Source organism: Capsicum annuum, chromosome 12 (genome assembly GCF_002878395.1).
Source record: "Capsicum annuum cultivar UCD-10X-F1 chromosome 12, UCD10Xv1.1, whole genome shotgun sequence".
Taxonomy (NCBI): Eukaryota; Viridiplantae; Streptophyta; class Magnoliopsida; order Solanales; family Solanaceae; genus Capsicum; species Capsicum annuum.
Genome location: NC_061122.1, coordinates 90,153,789 through 90,166,171, shown reverse-complemented (window position 1 = coordinate 90,166,171; position 12,383 = coordinate 90,153,789).

Genomic DNA, 12,383 nt, shown 5'->3' with positions numbered 1-12,383 from the left:
AGAGAAAGGTAAAATAAAATAATAAAAAAAGCTGCCTATAAAATAAAATCACAAACAAATATTCACAAGCTTGAATTCACGCAAGTAATCTAAAATTTCAAACTAACTCAATGCGCCAAATTATTCCTCGGCAACGTCACCATTTTTGTTAACACTCAACTTACACGTCAATTTAAGTGAAAGACGATCGTCGTTATTATATTTATCCAACTTTGGAGTCGGGATCCAATCCACGAGGAGCAATGTGAGTGGCAATCAAGTTACTTAGAAATAATAGATACAAGTTAAATTCAAACTAATGTTACAAGAAGGTAAAAATGGGGAGAGAGGTATCTACACTAATGATTCTTTTTGGATTTTTCTAGTATAAATTTGGGGCTATGAATAAATAGAGTTTAAACAGGTATGCACGGATCTTGAGATTATGCACTACTAAGGGAGTGCTATGTGGGTGTTAGAAATACACATCAATTTAGTAAGTCAAATATGGTTAGGTTTGGTTATAGATTTTAATGCTAGTCTTTCAACAAAACACCAAACTTTCACCCATTGATTATTTCGAATACCTAATAGGTGTGTTCAACAATTTGTAACGACAACCTCAATCTAGGCATCCCTATTTCTAGGATGATACCCATGGTATATTCAACCTCGCATTCACCCTTATATCTAAGATAGTGAAAATTTAGTAAACTACACACACAATTGTCTATCATTGCTTTGGTCTGCACATCCCTTTTTCAAGGATGATATGCATTCTTAAACTTCACCTAAAATCTTTCTTTCGAAGATGACTTCGAGTTTTCTAGAGCATGGAGATCTCACTCATCATACCCATGTGGGTATTTTAGGCTTTCAACCATCAAACCCCAACCAAGTTAACATAGCAATGATAAAACACATAAACATGAACTACTAAATAGAAGCTAAGCAATAACAACCCACACACACTTTAACCTCTATTCACACATAACCCTAAGAGGGAGATATAGCAACAAACAAGATAAATAAGCATAGATATACCCATAATATCCATTGAAGTGATTTATTGAAGCTTAAGTGAATGTTACTTCAAACACGGCACTCCCACAAATCATCAATGGAAGTGAGCTAACCTACCTCTTAGAAAGTCTACAATATATTCTTCACCCAAAAATCATACAATATTTTCTTCTCCAAAAGAAGACTATGAATTCAACAGCTAAATCTAAAAATTGGGGAAGATGGAATATGATAAATCATGCTAGGGTTTGAATCTTTTTGTCAAAATTAGGATCATCCACGTGCATTTCTAGTTTTGCCCTTGGTTTGATTTCTTCCGCTAAGCTACGATCATGCAGGTCTGGCTGTGACCGCGGTTATACGACCGTGGGTAACATCTGTGATCGCGGTTGAATGACTTTTGCTTAACTACTGCGATCGCGGTACCTGAGACCTTTCTGCTCTAAGTCTTTAGCTGTACTTTTCTTGCTCCTTTTGATCATTTTCAGCTCTAATCCACATCTTTTGATATCCTTAACTCTATGCCTGCAAAGAGTAGATATTGGTATATTTTGTCACCAACATGTCTTATTTATTCATTTAAAATATGGTAATATGCACAAAGTTTTAGTAAGAATGGGTGGTAAAATCATCACTTATCAACACCCCCAACTTAAAGCATTTGCTTGTCCCCAAGCAACACTACCTCTTACCATGAGACAACATTTCTCTATGCCAAAATTTCATACCTTAAAGATCATAATGATTTCAACTTTAGTCGTAACCACAAGTAGCTCATTGCATATGGGCTAAGCTAATTTTCACTACACCCCTCATCATAAGATGCAACATTCAAGGATACATAGGGCATTAAAGATCAACTAAGCAACAACAACCAATACTCTAGAGGTGGCTTTCTCATGACTACAACTTAGATATACTCCATTTGCCTCATTCTTCGGATGGTAACCCCAACTTGTTTTACATGCCGATCCTCACTAGAAAGAAAACTCTGCACACCATGCTACCAAAAATGCAACAAGGAGTTTTAAGCGCAAGAACTCTATCTCTCTCAAAAGAAATCTCTATGCAACAAGTGTCATACCATAAGCTTGCCCCTATTTTCAATCGTCACTATGAAGAAAGTACATTATTTGATATCTCAAAGAACTTTATAAGCATGAAATGTAGGTTTGGATTAGGGTAAGATATCATTTGGGAATAACATGGCTACACCTTTCTTGAACATCTTTTTTACTCAGGGCCATTCTTCTTTATTTTCTTTCTTTTCTTATGCCTACTTTTAACTTCCTTTGTTCACCATTGTTTTTTCATTTATTTTTCTTGCAACTTACATGCAATTCACTCATTTGATGCACTCATTCATTTTTTATTTATTTATTTTCACGGTTTAGGCTCATTAGTCATTTCACTAACAATTTTATGGCCTCACACTTTCTTCCATCAACCTTTACCACCCCCAACTTAGGCTTTTAGCCTCAAGTTACCTTTTCAAGTTTAAGTAGGATTTGGTTCAAAAGAGGGATAAAAAGAATGGATCACGGGTTATAATGAGTTTGCCAAAACAAGGTACAAAGGCTCAAAGTGGGTACTAGGGATTATAATTATGCATGGATAGACATTTTAGGCTAGAGTGGGTTCCAAAATTACAAAGGTGTCCTAAGATCATTTCTTTTCCTATGCTAGTTGATAACACTCAACTTATACTTCAATTTAAGTGCAAGATAATCGTCGTCAATATATTTACCCAACTTTGGATTCAGGTCGAATCCACGAGGAATAATGTAAGTGGCAATCAAGTTACTTCAAAATAATATATACAAGTTAAATCCAAACCAATGTTACAAGAAGGTAAAAATGGGGGAGATAGGTATCAACACTAGTGTTTCTTTTTGGGTTTTTCTATTATAAATTTGGGGCTATGAATAATTAGAGTTTTAACAGGTATGCACGGATCTTGAGATTATGCACTACTAAGGAAGTGATTTGTGAGTATTAGCTATCAACATTAATTTAGTAAGTCAAATATGAGTAGGTTTGGTTATAGATTTTGATACTAGTCTTTCAACAAACCACCAAACTTTCATCCATTGATTCTTTTGAATACCTAATAGGTGTGTTCAACAATTTGTAAGCATAACACCTCAAACTAGGCAACCCTATTTCTAGGATTATACCTATGGTATAGTCAACTTCACATTCACTCTTATGTCTAAGTGAAAATTTAGCAAACTACACACATAATTGTTTATTATTGCTTTGATTTCCACATCCCTCTTTCAAGGAAGATATGGATTCCTAAACTTCACCCAAAACTCTTTTTTCAAAGATGTCTTCGGGTTTTCTAGTGCATGGAGATTTCACTCATCATACCCATGTGGGTTTTTTCGGGCTTTCACCCATCAAACCCCAATCAAGTTAGCATAGCAATGATAAAACCCATAAACATAAACTATTAAATAGAAGCTAATCAATAACAACCCACACACACTTTAACCCCTATTCATACATAACTTGAAGAGGGAGACATAACTTCAAGAGGGAGATCTAGTAACACATAAGATAAATAAGCATAGATATACCCATAATCTCCATTGAAGTAATTTATTGAAGCTTATGTGAATGTTACTTCAAACTTAACACTCCTACAAATCAGCAATGGAATTAAGCTAATCTTCCACTTAGAAAGTCTCCAATGTATTCTTCACCCAAAAATTATATAATATTTTTTTCTCAAAAAATGGAGGCTATGAATTCAAGAGCTAAACCTAAAAATTGGGGAATATGGAATATGATACATCATGCCAGATTTTGAATCTTTTTGTCAAAATTAGGATCAACCACGTGCATTTCTAGTTTTGCCCTTGGGCTGATTTCTTTCTCTAAGCCGTGATTGCGCGGGCCTAGTTGCGATCACAGTTACGCGATCGCGGGTAACATCCTCAATCGCGGTTGAATGAATTTTGGTTAACTACAGTGATCGCGGTCAGCAGACCGCGACCATGGTACCTGAGGCCTTTCTGCTCAAAGTCTTCAGCTGCACTTTTCTTGCTCTCTTTTTATCATTTTCAGCTCCAATCCATATCTTTTGATCTCCTCATCTCTATGCCTATAAAGAGTGAATATTAGTGTATTTTGTCACCAATATGTCTTATTTATTCATTCAAAATAAGGTAATGTGCACAAATATTTTGTGAGAATGAGTGGTAAATTCATCACTCATTACTAGTGCATCTATTTCTCTAGCATTTACAATTTCTAATCAATTAAGGGATACTTCTTAGAAGGATTAGTATATTTCTAGATATGTCATAACTTTTAAGACATTGTGCGATACATGGATATCGATGAACCAGATGATTCAGAACTTGATAGAATTGTTCACTTAATTTGTTGCTTGAGTTTGAAAACAAATTATCATAGGTAATGGTTATTTGCACTGGGATCTAAATGAAGTAATTTGAGAGTATGCTACTCTTTAATATACGATCGTTATGGTATTGTATGTTAATAAGTTATGCTCTTTTGAATTTTTTAGAGTGAAGAGCTATGTTTATTTCCTTTATTCTTTTTCTTCCTTGCTCGTTATGGTATTATACACAATCACCCAACTTACCCTCTTTAAATATGTTGTTATTTAAGTGTTAATTAAGATTATTTATTCTCTTTTATAGGTGTCCAAAATGAAGGAGATAAAGAAAGAAGTAATGAAGAAATTAAACTTGAAAAGATTTTTGAATTGTTGATAGATGCTTTAATATCAATCTTTTTGATTTTGAATTTCGTGAAACTTATTGCCACTCGAATTTGATACTATGTGGGAAAACTAATGATCGTTTGACTTTAACATTTTGCTTTTGGGTTTAGATTACTAGTTTGTTGGATATTTTAATTTGGATTATTATTAATGAAAGATTTTATTGTGATGTGTGTGTGTGTGTGTATATATATATATATATATATATAATTGTGTATTAATATAATTCATTAGAATTGTTAATGGTATTAGAAGTAGTTGGAATAAGTGACAAAATTAGTTGCAATAACTAATTCTAATAATTGCAATAAGTAGCAAAAAAATATTGCAAAAGACCCAAAAACTATTGCAATAGGTGTCAAAAAGAGTTTCAATACATAGTTAAAAACCATTGCAAAATACCAATAAGTTTTGTAGTAGATATCCGAAAATTATTGTAATAGTGTTATTGCACAACTTTTCTATTTTCAATATAGTCTATTGAAACAGTCCTTAACCATTTCTATAGACGATACAAAACATCGTAATAGGAGGTTAGAAAAATCATTGCAATAGGTCTATCTATTGCAACGGTTGTCGTAGTCACAATAACCGTTGCGATAGACCTATCCCAACGGTCACATATGCAACGCCTGACTAACCGTTGTGGTAGCTATGGAAATGGTTTTTTATATATCATAATGGTTTTAGAACCATTGCCATAGGGCTAATTTCTGGTAGTGTTCAGGCTCATAATTTGGTTAAGAGGGGATGTTTATCTTACATGACTCATATTTATGACACCAGTGTTATATCGCCTTCTTTTATGGATTATGTCCATGTTGTTCATGAGTGTATTTCCTATGGACTTGCCTGGTATGCCTCCGGATAGAGATATTAATTTTGCTGTTGATGTTGGGATGGGCACCAAGGCTATTTCTATTCCTACTTATAGGATAGCCCCAGTAGAGTTGAAAGAACTGAAGGATCAGGTGCAGGAGTTGTTAGATAAAGGATTTATTTGACCTAGTGTTTCACCTTGGGGTGTGCCTATTTTGTTTGTAAAGAAAAAGATGGGTCTATACGGATGTGTATTGATTATCGACAGTTGAGTAAAGTGACGGTTAAGAATAAGTATCCTCTTCCTCGCATTGATAATTTATTTGATCAGCTTCAGGGTGCTGTGATATTTTTAAAGATTGATTTGAGGTTCGGTTATCACTGTCTTGGTGATTTCTCTACATCATCATCTTGGTTTAAGGCATGCTCTTTTCCCTCATTGTTGGTTCCAACAAAAGGCATGGTTTTATACAATGTTTTCATGATTTGAATGTTGTATGACTTTGGATTTTCAACTATGATTTGGGGGTTTTGGTTATAAATGCTTGGTTATGGTTTTTCAATCTTTTAATTATATTTTTATATGCATTAATAGTGGTTTTGGATAATTTTTTGAATGGGAATGGTTCTTTTGTAATGGACTTTGGTTTTCGAAATACTATGCCCCCAAAGTGTTTGATAAAATGCCTATAACAATGTTTTCACTATAATATTAGTTTTTCGGTGGAACTTATGCATGGTTTAAACATGGTAATGGATTCCTAAATGATATGAATGGTTTAAATATTTTTGAATGTATTAAAAAGGTCTTGGTGGCCCTGGATTTAACTAATTGAAAATCATGTGGGGTACATGGAAATCCCCTAAGGATTGGCTAAGGACAATACTTGCAAGTTAAAGTCGGTATGACGATACCACTACTAATAGCCTTGGTTAACAATAATAGAATTATGGTTTGGTTGGAAAATGATTTTAATTGGGCTTAAAGGAGGGGTGTGTAGAAAAGCCATGGAAGGTAGAGATTCTGGGGGGATAGAAACTGAAAACTCATATTTGCTGATGTAATGTTTGGTCCTAGTGACCGTGTGCATGATGTCACACTTTATATTTTGGGGGATGTACTATTCATCCCAGGTTTTCTTCCCTGGTCGTGCGGCTTCACGCACTAAGGCCCTTTCAACAGGATGAGTTGAACCAATATAGCCCATGGGTGGTTTAGGACGGCAAAGCTACACAACCCAGGTAAAGGTTTTAAATGAAATGCTAAACCTGGCTCCCTTTCCCAACATGGTTGTATATATATATATATATGTATGTATGTATGTATGTATGGTTGTGTGCATATGGATGGTTTTTACTTGATTTTGTAAAAGACATTATTTTTATCCTTATCCTGAGTTCATTCTAGTATTCACCCACTAACCTGTCTTCAGGTGTTGTATCCTCACGCGATGCAGGAATCGACCGTTCTACTCCTCCTGCTTAGCCATTCGGATTTCAGGGTCAATATTTGGGATTAAAGTGGTAAGCTTCCATCTTTCTGGAAGGCTCCATTTCATGGACGTCATTTCACACTTTGGATTATTTATGGATATTGGTTTTGGCTATGGTTGGGAGCATGTCCCAACTAAATATTTGTATTCTTATGGTTAGAGGATTTTGTAGTACTACTGTGGATTGGAATGGGCGAGATCGGTATTGGTGTCAGCCTTAGTATTGACATTGGTATTCGGGCTGACCTCATTGCACAAAATTTATCACTGTTCCATTATATTTTATTTTGGGATTATTTAATCATTAAGAACATGTATGATGGAGCTAAAACTCAGGTGAGGACGGTCGGAGGAGACCCAGAGCATTTCAATGTCTTGACAGGATTGCATCAGGGATCTACTCTTAGTCCCCTTTTGTTTGCTTTGGTGATGGATATGTTGATGCGGCGTATTCAAGGAGAGGTGCCTTGGTGTATGCTTTTTGTAGATGAGGTGTGGAGACAAACTCTTGAGTCTAAAGGGTTCAGGTTGAGTAGGAGCAAGTCAGAGTATTTGAAATGCAAGTTTAATAATGTGAGGCTGAAGAATGAGGTGGTAGTGAATTTGGAATCATAGGTGGTATGTAAGAGGGATAGTTTCAAGTATCTTGGGTCCATGATTCAGGGTAACGATGAGATTAACGAGGATGTCTCGCACCATATTGGGGCAGGATAGATAAATTAGAAGCTCGCTTCGGGGTGGTTGTGTGATAAGAAGGTGCCGCCCAAGCTTAAAGGCAAATTCTACAGGGTGGCAGTCCGTCCGGCCATGTTGTATAGAGTGGAGTGTTGGCCAGTTAAGAACTCCCATATTTAAAAAATGAAGGTGGCGGAAATGCAGATGTTGCATTGGATGTGTGGGCTGACTAGGGGGGATAGAGTTCGGAATGAAACTATCAGGGAGAAGGTTAGTGTGACTCCAGTGGAGAATAAGATGCGGGAAATCCGATTGAGATGGTTTGGATATGTGATGAGGAGGGGCATGGATGCCCCGATTCGTAGGTGTGAGAGGCTAGTTTTGGATGGTTTTAGGCGGGGTAGGCGTAGGTCGAAGAAGTACTGGGGAGAGGTGATTAGGCGGGACATGGAGCAGTTACAGCTCACTGAGGACATGACCCTAGATAGAAAGATGTGGAAGACGCGAATTAGGGCAGAAGGCTAGGGTCAGTTTGGGTCGCTAGTGTAGGGAATTACATGGTGGGGGTATTATTCTTGTTATGATACCTTGTTTCATGCTTTATTACGAATCTGTTTACTTTTCTCTGTTTACTATTACTTGTGGGTGTCGTATTTATGTTATGCCATCTTGTTCCATGCTTTACTATGAATTTTTTTAGTATTCCGTGTCTCGAGCTGGGGGTCTATCGGAAATAGCCTTTCTACTTCTTTAGAGGTAGAGGTATGGACTGCGTACATCTTACCCTCCCCAGACCTCACTATGTGGGAATACACTGGGTTTGTTGTTGTTGTTGTTGTATTTAATCATTAATGAAACTTATTTGGTTATGGATGGATCTCTGGTTTAGTTTTGCTGGGTATGGATAGACGGTTGGACTCGGTTGGGTCGATCTCTGTAATAGACCTATCTTAGAGTCTGTAGTCTGAATAGTTACGTTATCTTATTATATGTTTGGAATTTAGCCAACTCAAGGTATGAGTATGATGGTTGGGTTGGGTAACAGGGGGTGGTCCCCAGTCCTAGTTGGACTTGGGATACCTATTACGACAGAGCCCCCGGTCGGGTCTTGTTAAGTTGGTATCAGAGCTTTAGGTTCATGGTCAATTGAGAATTCACAAATTCGTGTCTGGTAGAGTCTTTTTTAAGGGTATGTAGAATAGACACGTGATTTTTTATCCTCCTTGAATTTTAAATTATTTTTTGATATTAAATATTTATATTTGATTCGATATTATTTTAATTATTATTTTATTTTTAATAAAAAAATTTAGTTAAAAAAATAAATAATTAAATAAAGTTAATTTTGGGTTATTTATTTTGTTTTTATTCTAATTTTAAAAATTAATAAAAAATTCAAAAATATTTTTCTTTTAGAATTTTAAATAAATAAGTTAGTAGTTTTAGTACTATCTTAATTATATTTTTATAAACTCTTATTGTATTTTTTTAAATAAAAAAGAATTTTCTTAGTTATTATTATATTTTTTATTATTATTTTATTTATTTATTTATTATTTTTATTATTATTATCTTCTATAAAAGAAAAAAATTAATTAATTAAAATTTGAATTCCCCCTTATCTGATATTTTTTTAACTGTTCCCTCCCAAGAATTCCCCCATTTAAGGACTCTACCCACCCCCCACCCCCTCCCAAAGAAAAAGGACGAGCAACATCAGAGAAGAGAAAAATCAGAGATAACATTCAAAAACATCATAAAAAAGGCTAAGGAAGTGAAGGTCTGAAGTTGGAGTTTCTGTTCAAGTTTTCGGTAACAATATTCGAGTTTTTTGCTTTAATTCTTCAACAGGTTCTTATTCTACTTTGTACCATTCAGTTTATCAATTTTTATAGTAAATCCAAATGATGTTCAAATTTATGTTAATGATTATATTTAATTATGTGAACCTTTATTGTCACATATTATACTGTAAATCTATAAATATTTATATTTTTTCGGTAAATATGTTAAAATTTGAATATTGTGTGTTAAATATTATTTAGTTAAAATTTGAGACAAGAAAGAAAAACAGAGAAAGAGATTTATTATGTACGCCCATCACTGAAAATATAATAACTGTTATAAATGTATTTACATTATAGTGAATGTCTATCAAGATCTATCAAGATCTACTTTCATATCTATTAGGATTTCAATCATCTGTCTTTTACTCAGACTAGGAGTAAATTTTCCCCTATAAATAGAAGAGCTCCTTCATTGTAATTACACATCAAGATCCCTCAAGAGAAATAAGAATTACTCTCTCTATTCTCTCTACTCTTCTTCTTGTTCTTTATTATTTTATAACACGTTATCAGCACGAGACTCTGCCAAACAAGGTGAGATTATAAATTTGAAGGATTTCAAGGTTAATAATTCTTTATGTTATCTTTCTTTTGCTACTACTAATATTATTATTATTGGATTTGAGAAAAAATAATTGGTTTGGAACCATTTATATTTTAAAGTTATTCCTCAAGAACAATATTATAAAAAAGGATGATAATATGTTGGGTTTAAGTCCCACCGATTCATGCCTAAGACGCCTTTATATGGATAAAATGTTGAGTTTGAATCTCAATACACCATATTGATGATATTATGATGGCTAAGCAAAATAATGGGTGTTTAATGAAAAGTGATGAAATTCGACCCATTGAATATGCTTCATTACATGACGTGAATGTGGTAGCAATATATGATAAGTCTGAAATATGATAACTTACTTCATTCTTGAGGTGTATGTGGTAGCAGTGCATAATATGTCTGAAAGAAGACAAGTGATTGAATGAAAGAATATACGTGTGGGGGGACAATATGATAATGATCATCAAAAGTGATAATATTTTCGCATGCTTATATGTTTTAATATATACTAGAGAAAAATTCTCTTCATCATAGATATGCCTCGATTTGCTTCTGAAGTAGTAAAATCTTGAAAGAGGTTATAAGCTACCATAATTTGATAGACTTAAGGCACAATTATTTTTCATTCCTGGGGAATGAGAAACTTATTAATGCAAACGTGCACTTGATTGTGATGGTATCACAGCTCACCTCCGAATAAGGCAGAATAACTGAGAAGTGTAATTTCAAAATCTACTTCTAAAGTAGTAAATCTGAAATTTATTCATGTAATAGTAAATCTGAAATTTACTAAAAAAAAGTACATGTCATGGTAAACTTGGAGTTTACTAGAATAAAAGTTCATAAATTGATATGAACGATTGTGACATCTCGAAGATGTGCATATTGAATATTAGACATTTATTGAAGAACTAGAAGATTCTTCGAGAATTGTTTATGTCGCTTGTTCTCATGATAGGTTGGTTGGACCAACTAATGTTGGGATTGAATTTCTTAAATATGGAAAATATAAAAGATGAATATGGGCCCGTTCACCTATCATGTGATATGTTGAAAAGATGCATCAATAAGATGATCACATATACATTCATGGTCAATCTACATTTGACATTCATAAAGTTACTTGTTCAATATAAATTGAGCATAATTTTCAGATTGTGTAATCAAGATAATTCATCTTGATGATGATGGTTTAGCATTGAATGCCTTTCATAAATAGTTGAACCATTACTAATGAGAACAAAGTGTCATGTATTGGTATGAAATATGATATATTGCATACAATAGCACTTGTATGTATTAGATCAATAAATTATGATTATTTCTTCCCCTCAATTGGTTTAAGGTCATGAACCAACTATTCTATCTGATAGTTTTGATGTGCGGTATACAATTAATGAATATACCATGATGCACAAAGATGGATTCCTCAAAAAAATGGAGGATATATGTTAGTTTTCCTAACATAAGGGGGAGATTATAAGCAGTTATGAAATATGTTAGGAATTATCATCAGATCCTTATTCAAAAGATAATTCAAGTCAAATGCAGAAAACATTTCATATTTAGCTGCAAGTGCTCCTATTTTTTGTCCTTTATAATTTTCAGATTGTGTAATCAAGATAATTCATCTTGATGATGATGGTTTAGCATTGAATGCCTTCCATAAATAGTTGAACCATTACTAATGAGAACAAAGTGTCATGTATTGGTATGAAATATGATATATTGCATACAATATCACTTGTATGCATTAGATCAATAAATTATGATTATTTCTTCCCCTCAATTGGTTTAAGGTCATGAACCAACTATTCTATCTAATAGTTTTGATGTGTGGTATACGATAAATGAGTATACCATGATGCATCAAGATAGATTCCTCAAGAAAAAAGATGGAGGATATATGTTAGTTTTCCTAACATAAGGGGGAGATTATAAGCAGCTATGAAATATGTTAGGAATTATCATCAGATCCTCATTCAAAAGATAATTCAAGTCAAATGTCGAAAGCATCTCATATTTAGCTGCAAGTGCTCCATTTTGTTTCCTTAAAGAATAAAGTCTATGCATGCGTGAAACATGATAGACCAATCATTTTCAAATAAAATAATCCTTGAAAAGGATAAAGGAGCAAATAATCATGATAAGAAAGCAATGTGCTCTTGAATAGCCTACGACATAATACTTCATGAAACCTTATGAGAGGTTTAGGTACCTGAAAATAA